Raw genomic sequence first — 17,291 nt, 5'->3', positions numbered from 1 at the left:
GCGAGGACCATTTGGTAGAAAGTACAAATGGGGCATCTAACAAGAAGACCTCATGGGTCAAGAGATTAAGGTCAATTAAGTCCACAAATGGTGAAATAAGGTAAGTAACCGTAGGAGAGATCTAGTGAGAACACATTCCTGGTTGAGGGAACAATAAGCGTCAGTCTGACTTAGGGTTTTAGTGAAACTTAAAGTCAAGACCAGATCGTCCAAAGATTGTCAAATATTACTACTCTTCTTTTCATATTATTGTTTGTTGTGCTAACCTTGTTATGCAGGAAATCATGTGGCTGAAAAAGATGCTCTAGGCGTCTAGACACAGTTCAGACGTTCGAAGGTTCGAGCACCCAGAGTTAGTGCAAACACCTAGAATGGGGTCGAACAGGCGACTAGCTTGGCTGAGGTGATGCATGCTGATTGGCCAGCCTATGTCATAGTTCGAGCGCCCAGATCGATCCGGGCGCCCGAAGAAGGATAAAGTTTTAGAGATAGAGTTTCGCCGAGGAGTCACCATGTCAACAATCCAGGCGCCCAGGATGGTCAAGGCATCCGGAGGTGGATAAGTTAGCCAAGTCCCAGACCTTGTTGGAGGCGCCCGGGGGTGGTCCGGGTGCCCAAAAATGGCCTATAAAAAGGTCTTCAACTAGAAGCTTCAACACAACATTCGCTCTGACTTTCGTTTTTGTGCGCTGCTCCGAGAAGGCTCCTACAACACCAAGAGACTACTCCGACAACTAGCAATCAAAATTCTTCTCCTTTTGTTGTCGATATTCTTTTATTATTCCTGCATTATACTTAACTTTTCGTAATCTTTTCGAACTTATAGTGATTGCCCAATGAAAACACTCAATGAGGCAGGCCTTAAAGTAGAAATCGTCAAAGGTTCCGAACCAAGTAAAATAAACCTGTGTTAGTGATTATTTTTTTTGTCTCACTTTTTTTTTTATATATATTTCCATTGTACACTTGATTTCAAAAAGAAAAGAAATATTTTCAAATCACGTGATTCACCCCTCCCCTCCTCACGTGCTCATGATCCAACAAGTGGTATCAAAACGGTCTTGCTCTGAATTAGTGTAACCACCAATTGAACAAGGGTTTCTTTTGAAATATATATATATATATATATACATATACACACACACACTATTTTTTAGTATAAAATAGTATATTTTTCTGACTTGACATATTTATATTTTTACAATTAATCATAATTGGTGCGATCACCTCTTTTGACAAGTTTGTCATTATTTTTTAATTTATTTTTTTTTTTCAAAATTAGTGCAACACCACTTGAGCTTTAATTTTTCTTTCTCTTTTCGCACTACTAATCCAAGACCTAGTCTTGGAATTTTTCTTGTTGTTTTTGTTTGTGTGCAAGAATCTTCTTAATGGCACAAACCAAGGGTTATAGCACCGTGCATCCAACTCTATTTAATGGAGATGATTTCCCTATTGGAAGAAGAGGATGAAGGTCTATTTGAAAACCGACATTGAGTAGTGGTTCTGCATTCGATAAGGATACAAGGCTCCTAAGGACGACAACAATGTAATCATCCTCTTAGAAGATTGGAACCTAGAGATGAAGAAGAAGGCACAGACTGACAACAAGGCCTTGAACACCATTCAATGTGGACTGACAAAGGAGGAGCTAAATCGGGTCGGATCATTCGACACGGCAAAGGAGCTATGGGACAAGCTGGTCGATATACGAGAGCACGACCGATTCAAATGTAACCAAGAGAGACTTACTTTTAAATAGTTTATTTAACATTAAATGCAAGATGGTGAGATGCAAGTCAGCTCCACACAAGAATAAAGAACATCCTGAATAGTCATCATCTCTTTAGGCATCAACTTGAGAACCATGATGTGATAAGATATGCTCTCAACTCCTTTCCTCGAAATGCACTGTAGGCATCTATAATAGATGCCTTTAAAATTTTGAAGAATCTCTTTAAGTTAAAGTTAGACGAATTATTTTCTGAACTAGAATTACATGAACAAACTAACGCCAAACAGGTTGAGAAGGGTATAGCTTTCTTTGCAGGTTCCACAAAGTAGGCAAAGACCAAAACTAACCTTGAGCCAGAATCTGAGTATGACTTAGACTCATATGAAGAAGATCAACTCGTGAACATCGTGAGAAAGATGTTCACTAGGAAGAAGAAAGAATTCAGCAAGAATAACCTTTAGAACATGGTCAAACCCAACAAGTCAAGCGTTACCTAATTTGGATACAAAAAAAGGGGCACTATAAGCACAAGTGCCCAAATCTCAAAGAAGACAAACCGAAAATGTCAAAAAAGAAGAAGGTCATTAAAGCGACTTGGGATGAATCTTCCTCCACAGAATCAGACGCCAAAGAACCAAAGCAATCGAACTATCTCACACTGATGGCAACCGGACCCGAGATGGAAAGCGACTCAGAAGATGAGTCCAAATATGTATCAAGCCACGAGTCTATACTCGTTTTCGAAGATTCCAACGAGGTAACTTTTGATTTAAATGCTAAAATCTTTAAAATTATTGCATGCATGAATAAGAAGTTAATTTAATCTAACGAACAAGTTAAATCTCTTATTAAAGAAAACCTAGATCTTAAGGAATAACTTAACTTAGCCTTTACAACTGAACAAAATCAAGATGAAAACTTAAATCAAATTGCAAAACTTGAAGAAGAGAAATTCCATTTTGAAATGTGAAATTAAGAAATTCAAAGAACTTTTAGAGGTCTTTACAACAAGATCCAAGTATTTAGATATAATACTTGGATCATAACGAACTATGTACAATAAATCCAAACTCAGATACAAGTCAAACTCGACAAACAAAACGTTTATTTCATTAATAACTCAAAATAAAAAATCAACTAAAGTATGGATTCTGAAAGCTTGTCTAATCAAGCAACTCGGATCAAATAAATACTATATACCCAAAAATGACATTCACTTTATAAAAACAAAACAAGATAATTTCTTAAATAAACCAAAACATTCAATTAATCCAAACTTGGGCTACAAGTCCAAGTCAAGTCAAATATACAGATCTCATGAACAAAGCTACCATCAAGCATATTTTAACTACAAAATAAATCAATATAAACTTAAACAAAAACCTTAAATATAATATTAGTAATTCAGGGAAGGCTTCAAATTAGTTAGCACTTCAAAAACATAGTCTACTTATCTGGTAATTAGCTAGGACTAGATTGAAAAGATATTTTGACTTTTATCCAACATGGTACTAGGGTAGGGCGAGATAATAGTATGTTAGGAAAGCTTGGTCTAGGGAGTTAAGTAGGGTAAGGTGTATCATGCTTGGTCTACTTAGCCAAATGGAACTAATTAAAGCTACCTCGCCATATCCTAGACTATTTAGACCAAGGTTTAACAATAGGAAAATTAAATATCCAATTTCTTAAAAATGCTTTGTCTAAAAGTAGTCATTGCTCTGATACCCAAGAAGGCATATGTGCCTCGCCACAACCTAGAAGTCGATTTTAAAATGTATATTTTATTTAATGACAGTTAAACTTGAATATAACACAAAGTCAAATGATCTTAAAAAAATAAAATTTATGACTCATCATCTCATAAAATTATATGATACCTTTGGTTGAAAACATAGATCAGGTGAGATGAATAAGGATTAATTAAACTTTAAATTTTATAGATTAAACTTAACTTTAAAATTAAATAAATTAAACTTAACTAAACCTAATTAAACTTAATTTTAAAATTTAACCTAATCAACTTTATTGTTAACATTAATTAAATTCTTAACATTACTTTAATTAAAAATATAACATTAACTCAATTGACAATGTTAAACTAAATTCACCTCAATTTAATTAAAATGTAAAATAAATTTAACTTTAATTAATAATCTAACATTAATTAAAAATTTAGGTTAGCATTAATTGAAATTTTAATTTAACTTTAATTAATACCTTAATTTAATGAAATTTAATTTAACCTAATTAAAACTTTAATCTTATTTAATTTAATTTAATTCAATCAAATTGTTTTATCAATTAACATAACTTATAATCTAATTAAAGTTTAACTATATCTTTAATTAAAACCTCAACTTTAATATTAATTAAAATATTAATTGATCCTGTCCGAAAGTCGATGGGATGGATGCTGGGGATGTGGCGCTCCTGTTGACCACCTGCGGACTTCACTCCTGTCCAGAAACACAAGCAGCGTCAGTGCCGAGCCAGGGAAGGGGTCCTGACGATGACCCTCCGACGCTTAAGTCAGTCTCCAGCGAAGCAAGAAGAAGAAGAAACGAGAACTATAGCGCCATAGTAAATATCACATGTCACGCATACCTCCACCAATGCTTGGACCCCCCTTTATATAGAGCTCCTGTAGCGCGTGTGCACGTTTCTCAAGATGGGCACGCATCTCAAAGTTTTTTCTGAAAAGACATGTTAGTAAAGTGTCCCTGATGCAGTACCTTAACGGGTCGAGCATATCTCTGAAGTGACAGTGGAAGCTTCCATCGTACGATCCTCTGTCTGACCATGCCGCCTGTCAGTGACACTAGCTCCCAAAAGGATGTCCAAAGATATCCCGCTATGTCTGCTGCTTGGCCGAGCGGAATAACTGCTCGGCCAAAATTCGACTGTCCACATGATATCTGTTGTCGAGCAGAGCGAAATGGCCGCTCGGCTAGATGTCCACTGCCCATGTTGTCTATTGCAGTGCCGAGTGGGATGGCCATTCGACCGGAAGGCCACTGTCCGAGTGTGGTTTGTCGTCGGGCCGAGCAGGATAGCCGCTCGGCTGGAAGTCCACTGTCCACATGCTCGGCTGATGTTGAGTCTGCTGCTCGGCCGAGCGAAGGAGCCGCTCGGCTCGACTTCTGCACGTCGTCCCTTGAGCGTTGGTTTGATTATTTTTCGAAGACGGTGGGTTGGTGCTTTAATCTCCGATTGGAGTATGATTCGCCCGATCGGTCAATACTGTCCCCCCCCCATTGACCATCTTGACCTTGACCTCCACCATGGCAGTGGGGTGGGGTCCCTCATCATCACCGTGTTGGGACCGTTGGCCGGCTAGAAGAGAGGGTTGTATAGCCTTGTATTTGTAAAATAAACAACCCTTCTCGGACTTAAAAGAACACTTGCATAAAATAACATAAAGAAATAAACTAAAAGACGAGGCTCATAGATTTTACTTGGTTACAATCGGGGAGGTTGTTAATCCAAGAAATGAATCGCACTAAGTATCTCCTTCAGGCGGAGAACCTTCTTACAGCAGTGAAAGCACAGAAAGATAAAACTAAACTAATAAAGTGAAGCACACAAGTGTTGGAACTCAAATTGCTTGTTGTTGTTAAGCTTTTGGACCAAGGGTGTATTTATAATCTTGGTCAGGGCACCTGGAGGGGTTCCAGGCACCTGGAGTGGGATAGATTTCTATCCTCGATGCAACGGTGAACGTCCATGTTGATGATGATAAAAGTTGGGTTCCGAGCGCCCGGAAGGGTTCCTAGCGCCCGAAATGGATCCAAGTGCCCGGACCACCAAAGTCAACACTTTTGACTTTTCCGATCTGATCCCTCTGCTCTGGTTCCGCTCGCCTCAGTTTGGGTCTTCCATTCCGGCTCTGCTCGCTTGACTAATTTCGGTCATCCGGAATAGGGCTTACATGAACCCAATTTCCGGTCTTCTCCTCGAGCAACCTTCCTCCCTGGCTTCTCGTCCCTCAAACGTCGCGTACATTCTTCTTGTCCACCAGTGTACTCTTCTGTGGCACCTCATTCCTCGGACGCACCGAGCCCGTAGACTCTCTCCCGTGTCGTCCTTCTCGCTAGCCGCATCTTCTGCTCGACTTCCTATGCTCCTAAGTTCCTGCACACTTAGACACAAGGTTAAACATAACAAGACCTAATTTAACTTGTTTGATCACATCAAAACAAACTTGGGGTACTAACAATCTTCCTCTTTTTGATGTGAGCAACCCAAGTTAAGGTAGGGTAAACAACTTAAAATAAAAGCAATAATTTTGCAATTAAGTGCAAAAAGTAAAAAGAAGAAATTAAGCTACCTCCCCCGAGACTTAATTCTTCCTTCTCCCCCTTTGATCACATAAAAAATGGGGTACCGAAAAAATCTAAGGGTAACTTTTATAAAATCCTAAATTTCTAATAAATTTTAAAAAATTCAAGTAAGAAAAAAAATTTCTAAGTAAACTCTGATTTTAGAAATATTGATAATAATTTTGATAGCGCTAATAATACAATAATTTTTGAAACATTTTCTAAGTAAAAAGATTTCCTGAGCTAAACAAATTTTCAAGAATTAATTTTTGTAGAAATTTTGGTAAAGTAAATTTGATATTTAAAAAAACTTTAAGTAAAAATTTCTAAGTAAGAAAGAATTAAAAAAAAATTCTAAGTTTTTTTTAAAAAATTTGTGCAACATATAAAATACATTTTGCTCAAGCACAAGTTTATAAAATAACTTAAAAAAACTTTAAGTTAAAAAAATAAGAAAATTTTGTTTTTAAATTAAACAGATTTGCATAGAAAATTTTTAGAATTTTCTAAAAAAAATTGAATAACTATTCAAAGCATTATCTAATTTCAATTTTAATACTCTATCAGTTAGTCAATTAAACATTTTATTTCAATATTTGGCTTCCAGGTTATGGCGAGGCACTAGGCCTTTTTGGTTATTAGATCATCAACCACTTCTAGACAATGCCACATAAGGAAATTAGACGTTTAATGTACTCTCTAAAAGCCCTAAGTCCAATTAAACTTTTAATTAAGGCAAGACTTTGGGACTCAATAAAGGTTCCTTCCAACTGGGTTAATTAGAAATTTCTTAGGGACATATTTCTTTAAAATATTTGTAATTTGTCCTTTATGATATTTAAATACCATTTTAAATTATATCTTCTAATATTTGTACTATATGTGCATGTATAATTTTACAAGTCTTTTATTTCTTTTTGTAGATTATCGTTTTCTAGCTTTAATTTATCAAAATCTTCTAAGAGTTAGGATTTTGCTAGAATTACTTTTAGTTCTTTAATTTCTTTTTTTTAATTTACAACAATCTTTAGATAATAATTTTATGAATTTAAACATTTTATCGGGTGGAAGAGATCGTACCTGACTTACCTTGTCAATCTTGTTATCCGTGACTCCCCTGAACTGCTGCTTTCTTCCGATGTCGCTCCCCCTTCATCGATGCTCTCGATGCTCATTTCGGAAGAGTTTTCTTCATATTCATCTTGATGACTTGCCATCAACGCAAGCCAGGAGAAAGCCTCAACTTCCGATTCAGACGACGTTTCATCCCATGTCGCTTTTAAAGTCTTGTACTTGTTCGTTTGGACATGCTTCTTTCCTTTGTCCTTATCCTTGTTCCTTAGCTTAAGGCAGTTGTCCTTAACGTGTCCTTCTTCATTGTAGTGGTTGTCACGCCCCAGGTAGTCCCTGTTCGAAGAAATTTCGGCAGCATCTCCCCTGTTCGGGTGACAATATGAATCCAGAATACATATATCTATACATCGACCCACACGGTTTATATCAACATTCCACACAGTTCAACATATAATCAATCCACGCAGTTTAATAAGGAAGGACGATATAGAATCCTCAAAGATATATGTAAACATCCTACTCCACTACAACGAAGAAAACAATTCCACGAAGTAATGAGAAAATCCGCAACGGAAAACAAAAGTAGCAAACCCGAATGTTCAATGTCCATAATACAAACCCACATCATCAGTATATGCATAGAAACAATAACAGAAATCTAAAATAAGAAATCCTCATAACGAAGGGGCTAGCGACTGGAATCTCTCCTGACAGCCTCAACCTAAAAAATAGTAACAACGGGGTGAGTTCAAAGAACTCAGCAGGTAATCTAATAGATATGTACATCAACATATAACCACCAGCAATATCCTAGGGTACAGTCTCCTAAACCATAGAATCTATAGTACAGTTTCTAACCATACAACCTACGGTACAGTCTCCTAACAGTATAACAGATATGCATAGCTGAAATAAACTGTAATAACCAACAATAGGCATAAAGTACAGTCTATAGCAATAATAATAAGAAAATGCATAACTAAAATAAACTGTACTCACCTGCGAGGCTTATGTAACTGATTGTGAACATACACAAATAAAAATAGTCAGAGCAAAAGCATGTATCCTGTATGCATGTCAATCATATACAATCACCAAAATGCATCAACCATAAAGAATGCAATCCGTGCATATGATGCAATATGACATGGTCACCCCTGACGCCAGTCAGTCATCTCACACGCGATGGTGAGACCGAGTGGGTAGGGCTGTGACACCGTGCACTCTGCCGTCACTACCCCTGAAGAGTAACCGAGTGGACGGGATGCTGTCGGAGTACACCTATCCTCCTACCTCAAATCAGAGTGAGGGAGCGTAACACTCTCATCTCCCGGTACGCAATGACAGGGAGGGACACCGGCGTGCTACCCCGCTGCATCGTGCTACCCATGAGCACCCCGGCGGTGCACCACCGAGCAACCTGCCATACACACCCTGAGTGCTGTGCCACTACCCATGCAGTGGTTACGCTGTGTGCAGGCCCTCATGTAGCCGGCCGACGAGCTCAACAACAATGGAGTCGTCAATCGCCCAGCATGCAATCATGCAATATGGTGCGTGCGGCTACAATATGTCATACCTGAACATATCCTCCTCCACATGAGTAGGTGCCAATAAAACAAATGCATGTGTATAACAATGATATAAGCAACGCAAATCCAACAACATATAACAAGTATCCCCAGCAACTAATCAAGTGTAGATAAGCATTATAAATATCCATCTCTATGAACATATATACACATGACAAAAGATAAAGGCATCCAATTCTAAAGTAAAGCAACTAACAGAAGAAGCATGTGATAGGTATCAACTAAGACAAGACCAGGGAAGAGATAATCTACCATCCACCACTAGTAATTATATATAAACTACACATATCATAAGACATTATCAAAAAGATAAGTCAAAGGGTACCCGCCTCAAATAGCAGGCAGTATCACGCCAAATCCAACGTCGAGACGCCTGTCTCGAATCAGAGTCCTGTGTCAAACAATATATATATTTTATTTAGCTAAATCCAAATGAATAGCTAAACAAAATCACTAAAGTAAATTAGGGCAAACCCCTAATCACCACAATCACACCCTACCTAGTTAAATCTAACGGTCAATTAAGGTTAGTTACCTAACCCCTAATCACCAATTAGATTAGAAATCTAAACTTAGATTAAATCCAATAGTTGACTAGGGTTAATTGTCTTAACCCTAATCATTCCATTAGTTTAATCTAAGCAAACAAATCTAATCACAATCAACCACTAATTACAACCTCTAGTCAAACCTACAGATGATCATGAAATCAAAATTATACTATGATCTACAACCAAGATCAAATACCTACACATAATCCTAATTTAAATCTACACATGATCATGTAATCAAATCCCTACACCATACCTCAATTCCCAGCTACTATTGAGGCTTGAAGGGGTTGCTGCTAGAATAGGAACACTGCTGGAAACCAAGATCACCTTCACAGCCTTGATTTTTGATCCACAGCACACAACCCTGCTGTTCGGTTCAAGGTGAGATCAAGATTGAAGATCCCAAATCCAAACAACAACCTAATTAGTAACCTAACCTTACCTCCACCGATATCAATCGAATCAACAGGAGGTCAAGCGATGGAGATCACCAATCAAGCAAGATACTGGAATTCCTCCTCACTTGATCGGATTAAGACAACATCAACAGGAAGATCACTGATCCGATCAAGAACAGAGATCAAGATTGGAGATCATGGATCAAACAATGGCCATTTACATAATACAATGCCTCACCTTCAAGATCATAGTTAGGCACGGTGAAATTCTTGTCGATGAACAGAAAGAAGGATCGGACATTGCATTAGGGAACATCGATGGAGAGCATCAAGGAAAGGAGAAGGAATAAGGTTCGGATTGCTTACCCTTGAAGCCCTAATCGCCCCTTCATGCCGGCGATCAAATCTGACTCGATTCCAGTGGTGTCGGCAGTCGGCGCGAGGGAGGAGAGGGAAGGTCTACCGATAGGAGACGATGCAAGATCTAGCTCTCACCGTGCCCTAGCCACTGATCGTCGACACTCGGCCACAGGAATCACCGAAGCAGCGACCCCTCGATCGAATACAGCTTGGATTCCGTCGAGCTCCGGTGACTTCCTCCTCAGGCAACACCGACAATCCCCGAAGGTGCTCCTCCGGTCCCGGCGCCAAGTCGTTCGCGAGAGAGAATCGATGGCGAGGAGAAAAGATCGGGGAAGAGTGGAAGGAGGAGGTCGGGTCTGGGAAAGGATCGACGATGGGGTTTGGGGAAGAAAAATAAAGGAATTATATAAATAACACATTTCCTCACTTAAATGGGTATCCCAAATAGGCTTTATCCAGACTCGTAATTTCGTCCCCTCAAAACCTATCGTACGAGTTCCGAAAAATTCCCAGAAATTCCTAAAAATTCCAAAAAATTTTTATAAGGCTATTTTCTGAAATAACCCTATATATTAATTTTTTCGATATCTCACGGCGGTAGCAACTGATTGTCCTTTTCTTTCTACCCTACGGATGGTTAGTTTTTCTTGATTTAAATAATTTTTTAAAGCGTCTTACCATCATTACCATTTCTTCATCGTCGAGAGAGGATTCTGACTCATGTTCGTCTCTCGTTGCCTTGAAGGCGATGTTGTGTGTCGGCTCCTTCATACCTGCACATCTCGATTCATGCACTTCAAAAGTTAAAAATAATTCTTCAAAGGTAATTGATTCTAAGTCTTTAGATATATAGAAGACATCTACTAGTGATGCCCATTTTGTATTTCTAGGGAAGGCATTAAGAGCGTGCCTTAGAGAATCTCGGTTGCTTACCTTTTCTCCGAGATTTGATAGTTCGGTGATGATCTCCTTAATCCTTGAGTGAAGTTATGCAATCGTCTCGTCTTCTTCAAATCGTAGATTGGTGAGTTGGTTGCGAAGTAAGTCCTGTCTCACGAGCTTGGCTTCAGACATCCCTTCATATAGCTCAAGGAACTTCTCCCAAAGCTTCTTTGCTGAGTTGTAGGTTCCGATCCAGTTGACTTCTTGTGGCGGAAGTACGCTCAACAGATGAAACTCTATTTTGCCGTTTGCCACATAGTCGGCCTACTCCTTCTTCGTCCATTGGTATTCTTCCTTACCCTTGGGTGCTACAAAACTGAACTTCAATATTAAAAGTAATTCAAAGTCAATTTTAAAGAATACATGCATTCACTTCTTCCAGCTAGCGAACTCCCCCTCGAACTTCAGTGGGTATATAGTCGGTCTGGTCAATGATTCGGTGCTTCGATCGGCGATTAGTCCTCCGGAAGCGTCCTGGCTCTAATACCACTTATTGGGTTCGTTGGCCGGTTAGAAGGGGGGTTGAATAGCCCAGTATAAGTAAAATAAACAACCCTTCTCAGACTTAAAATAACACTTGCATAAAATAACATAAAGAAATAAACTAAAAGAAGAGGCTCACAAATTTTACTTGGTTATAACCCGGGAGGTTGTTAATCAAAGGAAATGAATTGCACTAACTATCTCCTTCAGGCGGAGAAGCCTCTTACAGCAATGAAAGCACAGAAAGATGAAGCTAAACTAATAAAGTGAAGCGCACAAGTGTTGGAACTCAAATTGCTTGTTGTTGTTAAGCTTCTGGACCAAGGCTGTATTTATAGCCTTGGTCGGGGCGCTTGGAAGGGTTCCAAGTGCCTAGAGTGGGATAGATTTCTATCCTCGACGCAATGGTCAATGTCCACATCGATGATGATAAAGTTGGGTTTCAGGCACCCGGAAGGATTCTGGGCGCCCGGACTCCGGGTGCCCGGACCACCAAAGTCAACACTATTGACTTTTTTGGTCTGGGCCCTCTGCTCTTGTTCTGCTCACCTCGGTCTGGGTCTTCCGCACTGGCTCTGCTCGCTTGGGTGATTTCGGCCATCTGAAATATGGCTCACCCGAACTCAATTTCTGGCCTTCTCCTTAAGCAGCCTTCCTCCTCGGTGCTTCTCGTCCGTCGAACGTCACATACATTCTTCTCGTCCGCCGGTGTACTCTTCCACGACACCTTTTCCCTCGGACGCACTGATCCCGTCAGCTCTCTCCCGTGTCGTCCTTCTAGCTAGCCGCGTCTTTCGCTCGACTTTCTATGATCCTAAGCTCCTGCACACTTAAACACAAGGTTAAACATAACAGGACCTAACTTAACTTGTTTGATCATATCAAAATAACCTTGGGAAACCAACACACTGCATCATAAGCCTCCCCCGAAGTCTAGTCAAAGGAGGTTGTAGTCCGACTGATTGGACAATTATGTGAATAGATTCCCTCCCAATCGGCCCTCGTCATTGTGCGACCTCCGATCGGGATAAGACCTATCCTCACCAATCGGCATGTTGCAGTTTGTCGTCGGTTGTAGGTGAGTTCCCTTATGCCGATCGGCCTAACCGGCCTTCGCACTTGAGCTTATTTTCTGGGACTTCACTAGGTGAGTGTGATTCGGCTAACATCACCCAGATTTCTTGGAAATCATGCAAATACCTGAACATTAAGGCTGAATGGACTTCCATGCCATCATTAAATGCCGACCCGTGGTGGTGCACCATGTGTCACGCTCGCTGCCGCTGTATGCCTGACGTGACAGGCGTGATGTGATGTTTGGCGGTTTGAATTCAACGGTGAGATCTTGGCCTGGGTTTTCACGACCTAGATCAGACGTCCCCGGTCGACCAAGCCCGGGCCTTACAAGCCCGCTGCGTTGCTGCCTTCGCACACTTCGCGTTCGAGTTCTCTAGCGGTCGTCTCTTAGTGCTCCTGTACGTTCCTCTCCAGCGATCCTCCGGGCCTCTTCTCCGATAACTTCTGCTTTCACGGTGACCCCCTTTTTCCTGTAAGCCTTCTCCCCATCGCTTTTGCCTTCACTCTTTTTCGGTATTTATTCTTGTTCTGACGACCTTCTAGTAGCTCTTCCCCTTTTCGATCGCATTTCTTCCCCTTCTCGTCTATTTTTGTGATGGAAAGCTCTTCACAGCCGTCTGCCTCTGTCCTTGGACTCTAGTACACATCCATGAAATTTAGGTTTGATGGGAGCAACGCTGAGAGCCTGCGCGATGCTTTTGAAATTCCTTCTGATCATCAGATCATTCTGCCTTCTTCGTCCGATCAGCCCAATTCCCCACCGATCGACTGCCTTTGTTTCTTCCGAGACCAATTTGTTATCGGTCTGTGGTTTCCCCTTTATCCTTTTATTCCAGCAGTTTATAAATATTTTCACATTCCCCTTACTCAACTTGTGCCGAACTCCTTTCGGCTGTTGTGCGGAGTCATCATCCTATTTTGTCTGCACGACATTGCTCTTATCCCCCAGATCTTTCATTATTTTTATTACCCTAAACTGTCCAATCTGGGGAGCTTCCTCTTCCAATCGCAAGTTGGGTTGGTATTCTTCGACAAGATGACGACCTCCAACAAGCACTGGAATGAGTATTTTTTTTTTCTTTATGCGTCTTCCCGAGTGGCAAGACTTCTCGACCAGCTGGAAATTCGAAGTGGCGCCTCAGCCTTCTATGAAAAGCTACAAGAGCCAATCGGACTACCTGAACACAACCTCCATGCTAGCCGGTCAGAATTCATAAGCTGCTGCTGGAGGGCATCTTGTATGTCTTCAACCTGAGTCCGATCCGCACCTGGCTGCCGACCAGCCTAGGTATGAAGCTTCTTTTAACTTTTTCTTTGATGCTAACTAATTTCTTTTTCTCTTTTGTAGCTGAAGTCATGATGCAAGCACATATGGCCGACAGTGCAAAGCTTAAGGACGTCGTGATCAATGCGGCGGCCATGGAGGAACTGGCGAGCCACGACCTGCAACCGGTCGGCTCACATGAAGAACCCCAGGATGAGAGTGACGCGACTCCCATCCTAGTGAGCGGAGGTGAGGGCAGCCATGCACCGAGTGGGGAGGCCCAACCTCCCTCCGAGCGATGCCCACTCATCCCGATTGAGGAGCCATCGAGCTCTACCTCCTCCGATGTGCCATTGAACAGGCGCAAGATGTTAGTGCAGGAAGCATCCGACGATCGAACCTAAGTTTTGATAATGGCAAAGGGATTCAAAGTTAAGATTCTCTGTCATCTAACATGTTGAATGAGTGTTTCAGGAAAGTCCTAACTGCGGTTAGGCAGGTGAAAACCCTAGGGGGTGGTAACCCTAGGTCCTAGGGGGTGGTAACCCTAGGTGGAGAAAAGTCCTAGCTGCGGTTAGGCAAAGGGAAAACCCTAGGGGGTGGTAACCCTAGGTCATAGGGGGTGGTAACCCTATGCGGAAAGTCTTGGCAGGTCGATGGCTTCAGGCAAAAGTCCTAGGGGGTGGTAACCCTAGGTGGAAAGTCCCGTGTCGAACCGGTGAAAGTCTGGACTAGCCGGAAGCGGATGTCCAGAAAGTCCGGAAGCATCAGTCTGAGCAAAGTCCAATCGATCGGAGGATCGGTGGCAGTAAATCTCACAGTGGAGTAGGTGAGGGCGCGTTCCCGTAGAGGAGCAGTGGCGTCGGGTCGACCTAGGGTTTCGGTTGGAAACCCAGTCAGACTCGAACAGTCCGACTATACTTCTTTATAATGTTTATTGTGCTAACTTTGTGTTGCGGGATAGTGTTTGGGACTAACGCATCTTGCGGAGCAAAGGAGCAACCTAAAACCTCGGATGAGCGAGGCGCCTCCATGGAGCTTGGAGGTGCCTCGGGTGCAAGCCGAAGCCAGCTGTGCAGAGGAAGGCGCCTTGGAAGGCGCCTTGAGAGGGATATAAGGCGCCTTGAATGGATGAAATTCGACCAGGTCAGTTTTGATCCACGCGGAAGACCAGGCAGCATAGAGGCGCCTTGAACAGCCTTCAAGGCGCCTTGAACACCCTTTATAAGGGGGTTTCGACCAGCACTTCAAACCAACGAACTCCAAGAAATCCTTACGCTACAAGCTGCTCTAGAAACGCCCAGAAGTGTTGTTACAAGTCCCCTGACATCCCGGAGCTTCAAATTCTGCTACTTTATTGTTGTCGGTATAATTTGTTTTAGTTCTTACAATTGTAATATCTTATTGTACATTTTACGAGCTTATAGTTGTTGCCCACGGAAAGCGATCAAGGATCGCGGGCCTTCGAGTAGGAGTCACCTTAGGCTCCGAACGAAGTAAAATCTCTCGTGTCTCTCTGTGTGTGTTTGTTTACTTTCCGCTGCGTTACTTCTCCGATAGTTTTTACGATTCCGATACGAACGAAATAGCCGCGAGCGCTATTCACCCCCCCCTCTAGTGCATCTCGATCCAACACAAGAGGTGCCGAGCAGAGCCCTCCCCACGATCTACGACCTCGGGGGCTTAGTATGCCGAGCGGGTCAAGACTTTGACTCTGACTACCCTCCCAGAGATTGCGGTGACTACATCATCCGATCAAACACCCTCTTTAGCCGAGCTGCCGCAGGGGACTTTTGCTGCTCCGCTAGTGGCTTTTATGCCACCACCTTCGAAGCCCTCGAAGGTTAAGAAGTTCGGCATCCGTCCGGCGTCCGCGTCCCGCACATCCGGTCAAACAACCTCGGCGCAATCAGCCCCGAGCGGATAGCGACATATCACGACGATTCTCCATCTTCCGATCGAAGAATACTGCGAGTCAAGCACTGAGTCATGGGCCCCTGAGAACCAAATTTACATCCAAGGGCCGCTCGCAAAGATCTGGGAGGACGCTCAAGCACACGCGTCGATGATCCTCCCAGGGGCGCTCTCGAAGAGCCACACACAGATATCCACTAGGGTAAGTTTCATCTTACATTTGCATAATTCGCTCCCGATTAGCGCTTATGTTTGCTTGTTGTCCACAGTAATGGGTGGAGAGCCTGGCTTTGTGCCAGAGGCTCACCTTCTTGGAAGAGGAGATAAAGCAGCTGAAGTTGTAAAGCGGCCAACCCTACGCAGCTCAGGAACAAACGACCGCCGAGGTGGCCAGACTTCAAGCCGCTCTGGAGAAGAGCGACAAATTACTTGAGGCCGAACGGGCCAAGAGCGCTGGACAGGCTACCATGCTGGAGTGGATGAATAAACAAGTTACCACCTTCGATAATAAGATCAAGTCAGCGAACGCGCGGAAGAACCGGGCCATCGCCGACCTCGACGATAAGAATAAAGAGGCCCAGGCCCTTGCCCAGAAGCTGAAGGAAGCTGAAAACTTCCTGGTCGTCGAGCGACTGTGCCGCTCGGCCAAAGAGACGGCCCTTCACGGCTAAATTGCCACCGCCAAGGATGAGCTAGAGGCCTCCCGGGAGGCCCTGAAGACCTATCAGGAGGCCGAGTCGGGTAGGTTTGAGGTCAGGAAGCAAGCCTATATCCGCTCGGACGCCTTCTACGACAAAGTCTCCAACCAGGCACTCTGGCTGTTCGATCTGGCAATCGATGGGATGATCAGCCAGCTCCAAGAAGGAGGCCATTTACCAGCTGCTCTGACCGACAACGTCATCAATCGGGACAAGCTTACAACTGCGCTGCCCAACGACGCCCTGGATTATCTTGAGTGAGGCGGAGCCCTGTAGACAGTAATCCTAAAGTTTTAATGAATGCTCATCCATTCGGACGAGCTTTGTTTCCTTGAATGCTTCTTCTTCTTCTTCTTCTTCTTCTTTTGCAAAAGCTCCTGGCCTCGTTCATGATTATTCTACCAGCTGATCCACCCTCTGGTATTTAGAGTCTGTGATTTCGCGATCTCCCGCTCAACCCTAGGAGTGTTTTAAAGAATAGTGCTGAACATTTGCTATATTACACAGACTTTAGCTTTTGAGTAGACATCACGATCGTACCCGTACGGCTTGATCTCAACTGGTCATCTCGAGAGTTTCTAACGTTGAGTCCATGGCTCAATTGTAACTCAAACCCGACCGATCGGCCTAGGAGTCTCTAACTCAAGGGTTTATAGTCGTCGTTCGAGTGTGGATAAAGACCTGGGTTTAAGGTTACCGCTCGACCGCTGTTGAAGAATTTGTGAAGACTTCAGTTTAAGGTCGCCGCTCGACCGTTGATGTAGACCCGCGTTTAACATCGCCACTCGATGATTTAATGTAGACCCATGTTTAACGTCACCACTGGACGATTTTAGGTAGACTCGGTTTTAAGGTCGCTGCTCGACCACTAATGGAGA

This window comes from Zingiber officinale, chromosome 1B (assembly GCF_018446385.1).
Source record: "Zingiber officinale cultivar Zhangliang chromosome 1B, Zo_v1.1, whole genome shotgun sequence".
NCBI classification, from domain to species: Eukaryota; Viridiplantae; Streptophyta; class Magnoliopsida; order Zingiberales; family Zingiberaceae; genus Zingiber; species Zingiber officinale.
This window is presented reverse-complemented; position numbering follows the sequence as displayed.